Genomic DNA, 17356 nt, shown 5'->3' with positions numbered 1-17356 from the left:
ATGCATGTGTATATTTTTATACATATATATGTATATTCTTGTTTTTTAAAAACTCTTCTCTTTGTATTTACTTTATCCTGATCCTCTGATACTGGGATATTTGAGAGATGGAGATTGGAGACCCTTTCTCCTCCACTTATAATAGGTTCCCTGGTGTTAGCCCAATCACTAGAATTCTGAGAATCAAATTAGATAATAGTTATAAAAACATTTAGCACAGTGACTGACTGATACATAGTGGCTCTATTTCAATGCTTATTCCTGTCCTTTCTCACCTTTCCATTCAAAACTGTGCTATGACGCCAGTTATAGAAACCAATGTTTCCACAGGTCTCTCAGAGAAATTTGGGGTGGAGGGTAGTTATATAGCAAAGTGAATAGAGCACTATGCATAGAATTGGGGAGATCTGAGTTCAAATGTGACCTCAGACACTTACTGGCTGTATGATCCCAGTCACTTCACCTTTATTTCTGTAAAATGGTGAGAAAGATGGCACCTACCATAGAGTTGTTTTGAGGGTCAAATGAAATAATAAATTGTGAGGCATTTAGTGTAGTGTCTGGCACACAATAAGTGCTATATGAGCGATAATTATTATTATTATTATTATAGCAATTAGCAAAGTGCTGTCACCTAGTAGGTGCTATATAAAGGTCAACTATCATTGCAATTATTGTTGTTATTAGAGCCGATTTACAATATATGCTAGTCAAAAGTGTACAATATGTGGAGGAAGAAGAATGCCATCTACCATGGACAGTGACTAAAGAGAAACCCAGACCATGAAAAATCAGAACGTAACAGTTATAGCTGCATGGTCAGTAATTTGGCAGGCATATGTGAACTGAAGTAGACCCCATAAACAAGCAGAGATCAAGGGATATATGGGCAGCAGAAGTCAGAATGGACAGTGAAGTGGAAATGAGTCAGGAAAATGAGAACCAAAGAGATTGAAGTGATATTTGAGGGAAAACCCCAATAGAAAGCCAAAATCAGAGGCAGAGAGGCGTCTAAAAAGTAACCCAGAAGAGAGGGGCAGAGCAAGAGAGTGAAGTCAGTATTGAGGCATGAAGAATAAGAAAGTTGTATATGGAGGCAGGTAAGAAAACAGATAATGGGAAAAATCAATGAGACCTTGATTTTGAATCCATTTTCCAAACCCACCTTAACTTGGGACTGGCAATCTTGTTTCAGTCATGGACCTGAGCATGAAGGAATTATCTGAATTGAGAAGTAAACTCTAGAATATGGGGGGGGGGGGGGGGGAACAACAATTACAAGTGCTAAAAGCAATTTCCATAAAACAATAATTAAAATGGTACAAACTGGCAAAAGTCTAAAAAATCCTAATGGGATAAATTTTATTATAATTTCAATTAAGCAAACACTTCCTGTACTTTATGGAGAACTCTGTATTAGGTGTTAAGGGAGATCAATTAGAGATGCTACAATCCATGCAGCTTAGTGGGGAAGGAAATGATACACTTACACCTACATATATACAAAATGGTTATCATAAAAATGTAATGTAATGTGAGAGGTCTAACTACAGTGCTGTGTTGATTTTGCATGATGTAGATTGGCATGGAGACAGTTCATGCAAGAAAAGATTTAAAACTCATAGTTGGTCATAAGCTTATTATGAACCAGCACTGTGAAGTAATTTTTTCTTTGAAGAAACCCCTGAAATCTCAGGCTGCATTAATAGGAGGCTAATGGGAAGTAATAATCTCATTCTGTTCTTCTCCAGTCAAATCATATTTGGAAAATTATGTATAATTAATATGTAATGCCTCCTATTATTCGGATATTGATATATTAAAGTGTACCCAGAGAAGGGCAACCAAATTAGGGAGCAGTCTGGAAGCCAAACCATATAAGTAATTCTCAAATGGGGTGTTTAGTTCAGAGAAGAGAAAAGTGAGACATGAAAGGGAGAGATTAATCTGCAAGTGTTAGAAGGGCTGTCATAAAGAAGAGTGAGGGAGATTCAAGAAGCCTTTGACACCTATTGACTGTGTGACCATGGATGAGTCCTTTAATTTCTCAAGGCTTCAGGAAATTCTCTTAGTGTATCTGACATAAGACTTGTTTATCAGATGGATTAGTGGAGGAGTTCTCCACACTGGGGCAGCCAGGTGGTGCAGTGGATAGAGTGCTGGGCTTAGGGTCAGGAAGATTAATTTTTGTGAGTTCAAATCAGGCTTCAAATAGTTACTAGCTGTGAGACCCTAGGAAAGTCACTTAATTTTGTTTGCCTCACTTTCCTCATCTGTAAAATGACCTGGAGAAGGAAATATCAAATCAAGGTAAGATTCATTATCTTTGCCAAGAAAACTCCAAATGAGGTCACAAAGAGTCAGATACCACTGAAAAATGAATGACTGAAGTACAGTAATCTTCACGCTGGGAGTTCCTGCCTCCATTGAAAATATACATTCAGATGGAAAAACAAACAAACCTCCTCCCCACTCCTCCTCTCTCTATTTCCCCCAAGGAATTAATTCCTTTGGGACATAGTGAATTAATTTCTCTGTGAAGTCATGGCTATATGATTATAATTATAATGGGCATTATAATTATATAATGGGCAACTAGATGGTTCAATGGATAGAGTACCATGCTTGAAGTCAGGAAGACTCATCTTCCTGAGTTCAAATCTGGCCTCAGACACTTCCTAGCTGTGTGACCCTGGGCAAGTCACTTAACCCTGTTTGCCTTAGTTTCCTCATCTGTAAAAGTGAGCTGAAGAAGGAAATGGTAAACCACTGTGATATCTTGACCAAGAAAACTGCAAATGCTGTCATTAAGAGTTGGATATGACTAAATGACAACAATTTGTATAATGCATTGAGGTTTAGATGTGATTTCATTTTGATCCTTATAAAAACCTGTGAAATAAGTGGAATTATCATCCTTATTTTGCTAATGAGGAAATTAAAGTTAAGTGACTTCTCCAGGAGTCATTCAGCTAGTAAGTGTGAGGGGGCAGGATTTGACTAATCCCTGTTCTTCCTTACTCTAGACCGAGAATTTTATCTACTGCACTACCTAGCTGCCTCTAATCATCTCTCATGTGTTCTACAGCAGAGATTCATGAATTGAACAGGCTTCCTTTAACTCTAAAAATCTATGATTCTTTGAAAATATCAGAAACAGGTTGGTTATGCGTGAGGTGATAAGGCCTCCAATAACTACTAAGAAAGGCCTAATGTTTTATGATCTGACTGATAGGCAGAGGAGAGACAGCATGTATAATGAGAAGATCACTGGGCCATGAGTTAGGTGGCATAGATTCTGTTCTCAGTAACTCTGTGTCAATGGGCAAGCTGCTTAATCCCTGCATGACTTGTTTTCTTCTTGTGTAAAATGACAAAGTTAGACTACATAATTTCTACAGTCTTATTCACCTCTAATATTCTATGATACCAAGTTTTTCATTCACATTAAACTATCGTAACACTTTATACATGAAACTCAGTATAATTGCTTTAAAAAAAAAAAAAACAAAACTTCTACAAGATTTGTATACAAGTTGACTCTGTATCAGGGCTTCCTAACCTGGGTATATAGACCTGTGTGGGGTCCACGAATAGATTTTAGGAGGTCTGTGAATTTAGGTGGGAAAAATTACATCTATATTTTCACCACCCCCAACTGAAATTTAATTCATTGCAATTATTTAATAACATCCTTCTAAGAAGGGATACCATTGGCTTTACTATACTGCCAAAAGAGTTCTGGACACAAATAAAAAGTCTAAGAACTTGTCTATAGACTATCCAAAGAAAAAAACTAAGTTAAAAAACTAATGTATTGAGAAGAGGCATAATATTCAAAGTGAAGATATAGGAAGTCCCTCTATCCTCTGTCTTACCTCGGCCTCATCTGGATTACTGTGTTTTGTTATGGGCACAAATTTTAGGATAGTCAAGGATATGCTGAGGAATGTATAGGAAAAAGTGAACAGGATGGAAAAAGCACTGGAGAATGTGACATGTCATGGCAAGTTGATGGATCTGGAGACATTTAGTCTGAAGAAGAGATTTAGATCAGTCACGCTAGCCAACTTCTGTTGTCTTGAAGAGCTGTTATAAGGAGAAAAGATCAGACTTGACCTCTGGCCCTAAAGCAGAGATAGGGACACAAATGGGTGGATATGGCATAGAGGTAGATTTAAGCTTGATGTAAGAAGACCTTTCCTAACAGTGCTATGGAGGAGTGAAATGAACTGCCTTGGTAAGGAGTAGATTCTACCAAAACATATGTCACAAGGGAAAAGCTGAATGACTGTTTGCTGAAAATGCAGAAGAAGGGAATGCTTATTGTTCAAGAATGAGTTATAGTAGACTGCCCCTGAACCACCTTTCATCTTTTAGGTTCTGTAATTTTAAAGAAAGTCTTTCTTTGGATAAGAAAAAATGTTGTTTCAGGCAAAGGATATCAATTGTTATTTATGTATCTTTCATTTCATGCTCCATGATCTTTAACAAATTCCCCGAGTCTCCATTTTAAACCTACTTCTTATTAAGAATGGTAATTACAAAAGCACCCCTGCCTGAAGGCAGAGAGCTGAACTGGGTGACCTTCTTAAAGTCCTTTCAGCTATGAGATCTATGGTTCAAATGAAACATTTCTCCCACCCTATCTCCTTTTTATATTTGTGGGTAGATAATTTTATGCCTTATAGTAGTACAATGGTCAGCTTGTATAAGTGAAAGGGTATGCCAGGAAGGTGTAAGTTCTGCCAAGTCCAATTCAAGCTGAAAAGATTTCAAATACAAGAATGGTGACAGACTCTGTGCCTCTTGTCTGAACATTAGCTGAGCTTAGCACATGTGGAGAGATTTAGACACAAAAAGTTGGTTACTAGATGATGGATATTTTTTTTTTGATGAAGAAAAAATACTCATGGCAACATGAAGGTGTTGCTGTTTATGCTGCTGGAATGAACAGCCATGCCAGTGAAATCCTCAGACTTTTGAAGTAGGAAGTCATTTCCCAATTGAGAGTGCTGTGAATTTTGATAGAGTACAGGCAAACTGCAAAAGCAAAACAGTGGAGGACTATGGAAAGCAGAGGCAGGTGCTTGTTGGAAGAGCTGAAAAGTAAATCAATCAGTAAAGGTGGGTTGAAGTACCTACTCTGCCCTAGACACTGTGCCAAGCCCTGGGGCTACAAGGAAAAAAAACAATCCTTGCTCTCAAGGAGCCTACATTTTATCAGAAATGAAACCAATTCCCTATTTCTATAAAAGGCACCAATATTATTCCAGTCTTGCAGGTTTGCAACTTCAGAAACATCTCTTCTTCCTGCCTCCTGTTTAATTAGCTTCCAAGTCTTGGATATTCAACCTTTAAAATATCTATTGCATCCATTCCCATTTCTCCCCTCACACAGCTTCCACCCTAATGAGGTCCTCATCACTCCTCTCCTGGACTGTTGCAATAGTTCCTTAGCTGGTCCCCCTAACTCAGGTGTCTCTTTCCCATCCATCCTTCCTCTGCCTTCCAAAATGACATCCTAAAGCACCTCTGCAAGTTGTGGGCAAAACTCCCAAGTGCAGCATGAACCATTCAACAACAAAAAATAAAAGTAAAAATACAATAAAGCATAAATGATATTAATCTATGGGGTTTTTTAAAGTCAATTTACAACCAGCAAGAATCTGTTTCTATTTGAGCTCAGTACTGCTGTCCTATAGTCTATATGCCACATTCCCATCACCATCACACAATGACTGTCCATTATGTAGGAAAATAAATTAAGAGCTCAACACAGTTTCTTCATGTGCTGTTTGCCATTGGGAGTATTCAGAAAGATAGTCCTAGACTGGGTCAGTATCACAGCTTTTTTTCTGCTCACTCCTATGTCAGTGGACACTGTGTGGATGTGACCTCAGACTGACACAGGCTCTAGGAACAAGCCTCCCTCTCTCTCTGCTCCCTCTACCACACACAATGAAGATCCAAGGGGACCCAGATGAACACTTCACAATTTCTGTGCTGCTACTCCCAGGCTTTGACATGTTCTCTGCAGATGTTCATATAGCTCACTCCCATCACATGCCCCTTTCATAACCACTACAATTAGTGGTCCTATTGATATATAGGCTCTAAATTTCCTACTTAGTTCTCCTAAATACCCTATAATCCTAAGAGCTAGGCTAAAACTTTTTAAATCTTAGCTTCACCTTCCATAAAAAAGAGATAAAAAATGTACACTTCTACCTTTGTTGTGAGAAAAGTACTTTACAAACCTTAAAGTTCTGCATAAATAGTTCCTATTATTATACTACTTCTCCTCCCTCCTGCCTGGCCTCTTTTTTCACTGGTAATCAGCTCAAGAACCCAAGTGCCCGCTGAGAGGTATGAGATGATCTACAAACCAGTGGGTCTGACCGCAAGGGAATGTAAGAAGAATGAGTAAGAAATTAAATATAAAAAATAGTACCAAAGACAGAGGGGATAGGTATATTTTTAGTCTCTGCTTACATATATCTTATAAATTAAGCATTTTTAAACTATTTATTAAACTTTATTTATAGTCAAGAAAATGGCTTAAAATAGAATGGAATGTCTTCTTAGCTTTGTGTCTTGAAAAATGAATAATATGCCATATGTACCTTTTAGCCCTTTCACAAAGTCATTTCAGTGACCCTCAGCATCAGGGCTACTAAGCATTAGCCAATTATCAAAAAAGGGAAGAGAAAGAAGGATTTTGAAAGAATTCCCACTAACCTTTTCTACTTAAAGAATCCTGATCATGCATTTATACCTAGAGAATACTTCTTTGTTAAAATATGCATACATATGTATACACACATATAGATACACAAACACATACATATACCTATACATGTCAATATGTATAGGTGTGTGTGTGTGTGTGTGTGTGTGTGTGTGTGTGTGTAGGACTTTTGAGATACAATGTTTAAGATCATCTATTTTCCTGGACAATATTACCATTAAGGAGAGTGGGAAGTCCTCGTTAAGACTGATGATTCTGTCTACCTTTTTGGATCACTAATGGATTAACTGTTATAAAAAGAAGATGGTTGCTGTGGTAGTCTTTGTTTTTATTTAAATTAAAAGTTTATGACTATATTTTTAAATTTCATTTCAAAATATTCTGTCTTCAAGTATAAAATTGTTGTGCTTTTCTTTATGTCCATAACTGTCTGAGGATAGGTTTTTGATCAATGATTTCTTGGACAGTGGTGTCTGACATTTCCCCTGTCATAAAGAACTTTGGAACAATTTCACTAACTGGAGCTACTGAAATGAAATAACATTGACTTGATGAATTTAGTAGCTGATTGCCAAGCTCACAAATAGGACCGTGTTTGCCTGGCCAAATGGAACAAACATTTGACACTGTTTCTACTGTGCTGGAGAGAGGTGGGGGGAGTGGGTGGGGGGAAAAGAAGAGAGAGAAAGAGAGAGAGAGAGAGAGAGAGAGAGAGAGGAGAGAGGAGAAAGAGAGAGAGAGAGAGAGAGAGAGAGAGAGAGAGAGGAGAAAGAGAGAGAGAGAGAGAGAGAGAGAGAGAGAGAGAGAGAGAGAGAGAGAGAGAGAGAGAGAGAGAGAGAGAGAGAGAGACAGGGAGGAAGGGAGGGTGGGAGGGAGAGGGAGTCAACAATATTTATCAAAAGTTAATAATTTCACATCCAAAAAAGATCCTTGGAAGTTTAGTGAGGAATTATAATTTGGATCTACTAACTGCTAACTCTTGATTATCGAAAGATGTTTTCTAGAAGACAAAGTACTAGAAAGAGCACTGGCTTTGAGTCACATGACCTAGGTTCTAGTCCCACTGCGCGTGCACACACACACACACACACACACACACACACACACTCACACTCACACACACAAATAAGTATAGATACTAGATTTTTATCTAGGTACCTATCTCTATAGATTATAGATTTATGTATATATTTTGCCTGTGTAACTACATGTGTAAATATATATAGATATACATGTACATATTATACAGGTATCTATATCTATATCTATCTATCTATCTATCTATCTATCTATCTATCTATCTATCTATCTATCCGTTGTTGTCCAGTCATTTTTCAGTTGTACCTGACTCTTCTTGACCCCACTGGGGTTTTCTTGGTGAGGATACTGCAGTGGTTTATCATTTCCTTCTCCAGCTTACTTTACAGATGAAAAACTGTGGCAAATAGGGTTAAGTGACTTTCCCAGCATTACACAGTTTGTAAGTTTCTGAGGCTATATTTGAAATTAGGAAAACGAGTCTTCCTGACTTCAGACCCACACTCTATCCACTATGCCACCCAGCCCCATCCATATATACACAGCTGCATATTTGTATACATACACACATATATACACATATGTGTATGTATACTTATGTATATATATTTATAAATACACATACACACTCTCAAGATGACCTTGGACAAGTCATTTAACATTCATGGATCTCAATTACTTCATCGGTAAAAATATTAAACTATCTATGCCCCTTGACCCGACAATACCATTACTAAGTACATTTCCAAAGACGTTTGAGAAAAGAGAAAGAAAATATTTATAGCAACTGTCTTTGTGGGGGCAAGGAATTGGAAATTTTGGGGATGCCAGTCAATTAGGGAATGGCTGAACAAGTTGTGGTATATGATCATGATGAAATTCTACTGTGCTGTAAGAAATGATGAGTTCAACGATCTTAGAAAAATATGGAAAGACTTCCATAAAATAAGGAACAGAAAAATGAGCAGGACCAAGAGAACACTGTACACAGTAATAGCAATCTTGTTTTATGAACAACTTTGAGCAACCAAGTAATTTTGGTTATTATAGCTATCTAAATTAACCACAAAGAACCTATGAAGAAAGACACTATATGTATGCAGAGAAAGAACTAATAAATAGAAGTATGTATAGAATGGTTTTGCATATATATATATATATATATATATATATGTGTGTGTGTGTGTGTGTGTATACATATATACGTATACACACATATTAAGGTCTAATGGCAGCCATCTCTGGGAGGGAGAAATGGAAGAAAAAAAGGGAAAAAAAGCAATTTTATGGTAACTTTGTTATATATTTAAAAGGAACAGCAAGTTGTACATAATAAATTGGTAGTTTCAGGTATTTTTTCTATTTTAAAGAAATGCTTTATTTCTTAAAGTTCAGAACAAAAATAAATAAAATTTGAAATAATAATTAAATGATTAAATGATAATTAATTAATAATTAAAGTTGGGCTGAGCTTCTTTAATCTATGATTATATATAGTTATATATGATATATATACATACATATATTATCTATAATTATATAATAACGTGAAAGTCTTTTTCTCATAAATACTGGATTTCCCTATGTTAACCAGAATGGAAATGGCATTTCCTCAACCTGGATGCTGATATGTAGAGGAGTTTTGACTGGCTTTGTTTGGGAGCTAGGCTAGTTAACTCCTTCTAGACAGCCTCCTTACTCCTTGGGAGTTCACCGTATTGGTATTGGACTTAATGCAGACATCCAATTAACAGTATACTGCAGCTCAAAACTGTTAGAGTCAAAAAGTCTTCCAGCATCAACCTTTCCCATAAAAGTAATTACACTGGCATAATGATGAGGTGCTTGGGTACTTCTGCTTGGGCTCCAATTCTAAAATCACATTTCTCTTTAAAAATCACATTTCTCCCTACTTTAAAATACTATCCCAGGCAGTTTCTCCCCACCCCAAGGACACAGTCTGCCCTAGCAACAACCATTATCTCCCTATTATAGTAGCCAACTGCACCTATAGAACTCACTAGTTTGAGTCAGCTGCATACTGACTGAACTGGCTGTGTGCTGGGTCATAACGACACTTTCTACTCACTGACCAATCATATGTATCCTAGACTTAGGCATACATATACGCCCTTACATTTATCTTTTCTAATAAGACATTGTTGAGAGCAACATGGTATTTCTGAGCCAGCCCCACCTGCTAGTTGACTTACTGACATGCAGGCCTAAAACCATACCTCCATGTAGGCCTCCCTTGGTCTATTTCCTGATGAACTTTGGGTAAAATACCTGCAGAGTAGATACTAAAAGTGCATGGTTCTTTAAGTATTAACCACTACGTAATCACTCCCTAATTGCTCCCCAAAACACCTAGTTAGCATATTTGGCACATATTTCCTACAGAATGTCTTATATAAACTTTCCCTGTACCCCTTTAAGGTTGCAGGTTCCCTAAGAACTCTTACCCCCTGAAAAGTGTAATAAATCTTTACCTTAACCTCAACAATGCTTGAGTTTGTGAATTCTTCCCTAGATGACCTACCCCTGGTACCCTTGTCTTTGTGGGGATCTCATACCCCACTTCCAGCCCTCATCAATACCACCAAACTATATGATCTTTATGAAAATCTTTAATAATATATCTATTTTTAGATTCACTAAAGAAGTCCATACTTTTATATCACAACCACATAACAATATTTTAAATAACATAGTGGAAGTACTGATACTGATAATTGAATTAATATTCCCTTTTAAAAAAACTTAATTCCAAGGTTTAATCTATGTACTGTTCAGGCAAAGTTTGAATCAAAGTTAGATATGTTAAGCTGTTATTTCCTAAGAATCATTCCAATTACCTTTATTCTTCTTTCATTTCAAAACAAGTAACAATAAGTATGGGTGGGTAGGTGGCACAATGGATAGAGCTCTGAAGTTAGAATCAGGAAGACTCATCTTCATAAGTTCAAATCCCATCTCAGACACTCACTTCCTAGGTATGTGATGCTGGGCAAATCACTTAACCCTGTTTGCCTCAGTTCCTTATCTATAAAGTGAGCTGGAGAAAAAAAAATGGCAAACCCCTCTAGTGTCTTTGTCAAGAAAATCCCAAATCTGAGTACAAAGAGTAGGACAGAACTACTATAACTCAAGCAACAACAACAAAAAATAATAAGTACATGGAATGAATTAACAGACCTACTCCTTGAAGTGTAGAAGTCTATATTCAAAATACTAAAATGGAGCACTGATTTCATTAATCCAAATAATTCCTCCAACAATGGAGATCATAACTCATCCATATCTGAAGCAATTTCTTGATATATTAAGTAAATTTTATTTTTGGCAATTCACAAGCAATAATTAACAATTCTTGGCAGAAAAATATCTTTTCTCACTAAAATATTATGAGTTGGCTAGTTTGCTGTGGTTGGTTGGCTAAGCTTGTTAAATATGGTGCTAATCACAGAATTTTTTTTTTATCATGAAATATAAAAGTATCTGAATGGATCAAGATTTATTTATTAACACTATTCACATAGAATATCACTGATACATCAATATTATGTATGCAGAACATTTATTGGTAGCATTATTAGAAAGACCAAAATTAAGGAGAAGGTAATTTCATAAGAATTCAGTATACAAACATAAGAACTGTCATACATTGTTATATAGGACTTATGATTTGGGTAGACAGTGGAGTCAGTGATGTTGGATGTCAATCAGTCATCAAACATTTATTAAACCCTTAGCACGTGTCAGACACTGTACTGAATACTAGGGATAAAAAGAAAGGCAAAACCACAGTTCCTGTCCTCAAGTAGTTCACATTCTAATGGGAGAGACAATAGACAAAAGCTGTGTATACGAGATATATGTATGTATGTATGCATGTATATGTGTATGTGTGTGAAAGCATGAATACATAGACATACATAAAATAAAAATGGAATATAATTTCAGAAAGAAGACACTAGCACTAGGGGAAAAGGAGAAAGTAGAATTTGAACCGAATCTTGAAGGAAACCAGAAGGAAAAAATGGGAAGGTAGAGCATTCCAATCATAGGGAAAGGTCAATACAAAGATACAAGTTGGGAAATGAATTGTTAGGTCCAAGGAATAGAAAGAAGGTCTGTAACAGTGGAATACATGGAGAAAAGTAGAGTGAAAAAAGGCAGTAAAGAGATATATATGAATGATTATGAAGGTAGATATGAATAGTATTGCAACAGAATGGATGTATGGGTTGAGTATGAGTGAAGAATTAAAGTAGACATGAAATTGCAAATCTGAGTAAGTCAAGAATGGTGTTGCCTATGATAAAGAAAGGAGGATTTGAGGAATAAAGACAATTTCAGACATGTTGGGTTTGATTATATCCATGGGAGATCCAGTTTGAGATGTCCAAGAGGCAGTTGGTGATATGAACCTGGAGGATGAGAGCTGTTTAGGGATGAATAAATCCAAGAATTATTTGAATAGAGATGATAGTTAAACTAGTAGAAGTTAATGGATCACCAAGTGAGATAGTATAAATGGAGGATAGAACTTTCAAGGACTCCCACAATTAGTGGGCATGAACTAGAGGAATATCCAACAAAGAAGACTGAGGAGCGACTAGGTAATTAGGAGGAGAACCAGGAGTGAAGAGTGTCACAAAAAATCCAGAAAGGAGATACTATCTAAGTAAAGATTATGATTGACACTGAGAAAGATTATAAAGAGGTCAAGAGAAATGAAGATTGAAAAAGGCCATTAAGAGATCTTTGGTAACCTGGAAAGAGCCTTATCAGATTAATGTTGATTTCATAAACCAGATTTGAGAGGAGTAGCTGAAAGTGAGAAAAGAGGAAGCTGAGGCATTGGTTATAGATGACTTTTTCAAGGAGTTTAGCTCCTAAGAAATGAAGACATACAGGAAGATAGTAAATGATGATAATCATATAAAGTGAGGATTTTTTTAAGGATGGGGGGAAACATTTTTATAGGCAGCAAACAAGGAAGCAGCCAAATAGGGAGATACTAAAAATTAATGAGAACATATGGATGACAGAAGAGGCAATCTGCTGGAGAAGAGAAGGAATGTACTAGAAGTGTATTAGAAGTTTGCTTTGGCAAGGAGAAGGACTACTCTTCATTTGAGACAGGGGTGAAAGGCACAATATTTAAGTGATATCAAATGAGGAAGAGAGAAGAGAAAATTACCAGTGAATGACTTCAACTTTTTTTTCAGATAAGTAGGAGTTAAGGTTCTTAGATGAAACGATGGGACAAAGGGAGCTTTAAGAGGAGCAAAAGGGTTTGGAATAGGTGCTCTGGTGAGTGGAATGTTAATCAGTTAAGGAGATGTAAAGGCATTGCCATTCTGTAGTGAGGTCCCACTTGAGATTATACAAGAAATTTGCAGTGGAACCAGTAAGCAAGGTTCCTTGACTTTCTTCAGCTCCATTAAGTAGCTAATGACTCCACTTCTAGATTTCTATCCACCATTCAGTGTTGCCTCTCTGTCAGTGAAATTTCATTATCAAAAATGGCCTTTAAAATTATATGCTCATTATTTTTAGTTTAGTCACTTCTAATTAGAAAGTCCTACTGAGTTACAAATAGGCACATCGTTATCACTTATATTAATAAGAAGGCAGGATACAGTACGAGCAAAAAAGTGTTTGGAGTCTGGCAAGGAATGATTGGTCATGGAACGTAGAGGGCAAAAAACATGAGTGTAGAATTGGACTTATTTTGCCAAGGGTCAAGATAGTGAAGAGAAGGAGGTGGGGCAGAGCCAAGATGGTGGAGTCAAAGGAGGGACTTGCTACAGCTCTCCCCCTAAATACCTCTAAAAATGACTCTAAAGAAATTCTGGAGCTACAGAACCCACAGAATTACACAGTGAAGCAAATCTCCAGCCCAAGATAGCTTAGAAGGTTGACAGGAAGTATCTAGCATGCTGCACTAGGATCAGAGCACAGTCCAGCATGGGCCACACAAGCACAGACAGGACCTGAGCAGGGCTAGGAGAGAATGAATCTCTGGCCCCTGGGGCAGTTTCTGGACTTCACGGGCCCAAAATGCTGAGGTCAAATTGGAAAGTCAGTGGAAAAAAACATGTCAGACTTGTTTGAGAGAGTAGAGTGATCTGACCCCAGCCCAAGGGTGGTGGAGGGGGTAGAAGGAGCCCCCAGCAGCAGCAACAGCAGACGGGGCAATGGCTGTTTCTGGAGCTCTAGGCCCACAGACTGTGGGAGGATCCCGTGGCTGTGTACTACACCCCACCCCCACAGGAAACAGACAACTACCTTGACAAAGAGCTCAAAAGTCAAATAAATGACTGGGGAAATGAGGCAAAACAGGAAAAAGAATCAGACTATAGAATCTTACTTTGATGACAAGGAAGACCAAACAGAAGAAGACAACAAAGTCAAAGATCCTAATCCAAAACCTCCAAGAAAAATATGAATTGGTCTCAGGCCATGGAAGAGCTCACAATGGATTTTGAAAATAAAGCAAGAGAAGTAGAGGAAAAATTGGTAAGAGAAGTAAGAGTGATGCAAGAAAATCATGAAAAACAAGACAACTGCTTGCTAAAGGAGACCCAAAAAATGCTAAAGAAAATAACATCTTAAAAAATAAACTAACCCAAATGGCAAAAGAGATCCAAAAAGCCAGTGAGGAGAAGAATGCCTTAAAAAGTAGAACTGGCTAGATGGAAAAGGAGGTCCAAAAGCTAACTGAAGAAAATAATTCCTTAAGGATTAGAATGGAGCAGATGGAAGCTAATGACTATATGAACAAACAAGAAATTATTTTTAAAAAATGAATGAAAAAAAAGCTGAGAACATGAAATATCTCATTAAAAAAACAACTGGCCTGCATAATAGATCCAGGAGAGACAATTTAAAAGTTGTTGAACTACCTGAAAGTCATGATAAAAAGAGCCTAGACATCATCTTTCAAGAAATTACCAAGGAGGGGAGTGGATCCAAGACACACAAATACTGCCTCTCCCCACACAGCCCATAAAATACCTGTAGAGAGGTACTCTTAACAAATTTTGGAGCAGCAGAAGTGGAGAACAAAAAAGTGGAGGAGATTTCCAGCCCAGGGTGACCTAAAAGGCCCATGGGAAACATTGGTTGCACTTCACATGGAGCGAAGCCCAGCCCAGCCTTGGCTATGCAGCACGAACAGCCCTCAGAGGCAGAATCTCCAGTTGGGGAATCCCTAGTTGCAGTAGCAGCGGTTCACAGATCCCTCAACCCACAGGCACCAAAGTTCAGTGATAGGGTTTTTTCAGCTGGCTAGGAAGGGAGAAGAGCCTTCCCATAGCTCTGGCCTCAGGCAGCAGCTGCAGAGGCCATATCAGACAGGTAGCAGCAGTTCCCACAGCAGCCCCTTCAGCAGCCTGCATCCATTATTGGATCATAAAACCTCTAGGGGCACTGAGGAGCTGATTATTACCTCAGCCCTGTGTAGAGGCCCTGAGGGAGCTGATGTTTATCTCACACTGAATGGAGGCCCTGCCCATGCAGCTTATCTGAAAATCAGCCCCCAGTGGAACTGGAGCTCTTGGTGGAACTGGAGGCCAGGTGACTGTGGAGAGGAAACTCTGCTAAGATTCTGGGCACAAAAATCTCTGACTGCTCTCATACCAGTGTACATGCTTGACTGTGCCATCTTGAAGGAACTGAGATCTTATAGATTACCAGAGTATACCCCACTCTTGACAAAGGACCCAAAAGTCAAGTAACTGGTTGGGAAAATGCCCAAAAGAGGGAAAAGAAATAAGATTATAGAAGGTTACTTTCTTTGTGAACAGATATCTTCTCCCATCCTTTCAGATGAGGAAGAAGAATGCTTACCCTCAGGGAAAGACATAAAAGTCAAGGCTTCTGTATCCCAAACACCCAAAATAAATATTCAATGGTCTCAGGCCATGGAAGAGCTCAAAAAGAATTTTGAAAATCAAGTAATAGAGGTGGAGGAAAAATTGGGAAGAGAAATGAGAGAGAGGCAAGAAAAGCATGAAAAGCAGATCAACACCTTGCTAAAGGAGATCCCAAAAAATGCTGAAGAAAATAACACCTTGAAAAATAGGCTAACTCAATTGGCAAAAGAAGTTCAAAAAGCCAATGAGGAGAAGAATGCTTTCAAAAGCAGAATTAGCCAAATGGAAAAGGAGGTTCAAAAGCTCACTGAAGAAAATAGTTCTTTCAAAATTAGAATGGAACAGATGGAGGCTAACGATTTTATGAGAAACCAAGAAATCACAAAACAGAACCAAAAGAATGAAAAAATGGAAGATAATGTGAAATATCTCATTGGAAAAACAACTTACCTGGAAAATAGATCCAGGAGAGACAATTTAAAAATTATGGGACTACTTGAAAGCCATGACCAAAAAAAGAGCCTAGACATCATCTTTCATGAAATTATCAAGGAAAATTGCCCTGATATTCTAGAACAAGGGGGCAAAATAAATATTGAAAGAATCCACCAATTACCTCTTGAAAGAGATCCAAAAAGAGAAACTCCTAGGAACATTGTGGCCAAATTCCAGAGTTCCCAGGTCAAGGAGAAAATATTGCCAGCAGCTAGAAAGAAACAATTCAAGTATTGTGGAAATACAATCAGGATAACACAAGATCTTGCAGCTTCTACATTAAGGGATCAAAAGGTGTGGAATATGATATTCCAGAAGTGAAATGAACTAGGACTAAAACCAAGAGTCACCTACCCAGCAAAACTGAGTATAATACTTCAGGGGAAAAATGGTGTTTCAATGAAATTGAGGACTTTCAAGCATTCTTGATGAAAAGACCAGAGCTGAAAAGAAAATTTGGCTTTCAAACACAAGAATCAAGAGAAGTATGAAAAGGTAAACAGCAAAGAGAAATCATAAGGGACTTACTAAAGTTGAACTGTTTACATTCCTACATAGAAAGACAATATTTGTAACTCTTGAAACCTTTTTTAGTATCTGGGTAGTTGTTGGGATTATATACACACACACACACACACACACATACATATACACAGACACACACAGAGAGACAGGGAACACAGGATGAATTGAATAGGATGGGATCATATCTTAAAAAAATGAAATTAAGGGGTGAGAGAGAAATATATTGGAAGGAGAAAGGGAGAAATGGAATGGGGCAAATTATCTCTTGTAAAAGAGGCAAGTAAAAGATTTTTCAGTGGAGGGAAAAAAGGGGGATGTGAGAGAAAAAACATGAAGCTTACTCTCATCACATTCGAGTAAAGGAAGGAATAAAATGCACACTCATTTTGATATGAAAACCTATCTTACACTACAGGAACGTGGGAGAGAAGAGGATAAGCAGGGTGGAGGAGGATGATGGAAAGGAGGGCAGTAGGACCAAGGAGCAATTAGAAGTCAACATTCTTGGGGAGGGGCAGGATCAAAAGAGAGAATAGAAGAAATGGGGGGCAGGATAGGATTGAGGGAAATATAGTTAATCTTACACAACATGACTGTTATGGAGGTCATTTGCAAAACTACACAGATATGGCCTATATTGAATTGCTTGCCTTAGCAA

General features: G+C 37.7%; 1 long non-coding RNA gene across 1 annotated transcript in view; it reads right to left on the bottom strand.

The window, feature by feature from the left end:
• LOC140510822 (uncharacterized) overlaps positions 1-15102 on the bottom strand; it is a 57099-nt gene extending 41997 nt beyond the window's left edge. The window contains exon 1 of the long non-coding RNA XR_011969377.1: positions 14819-15102. This is a non-coding gene — a long non-coding RNA (uncharacterized lncRNA). The remainder of the gene's footprint in view (positions 1-14818) is intronic.
• Between the last annotated feature and the right edge of the window lie 2254 nt (positions 15103-17356).

This window comes from Notamacropus eugenii, chromosome 6 (genome assembly GCF_028372415.1).
Source record: "Notamacropus eugenii isolate mMacEug1 chromosome 6, mMacEug1.pri_v2, whole genome shotgun sequence".
NCBI classification, from domain to species: Eukaryota; Metazoa; Chordata; class Mammalia; order Diprotodontia; family Macropodidae; genus Notamacropus; species Notamacropus eugenii.
Note: the sequence above shows the minus strand (reverse complement) of the source record. Positions and strands in the feature narration are given on the sequence as shown.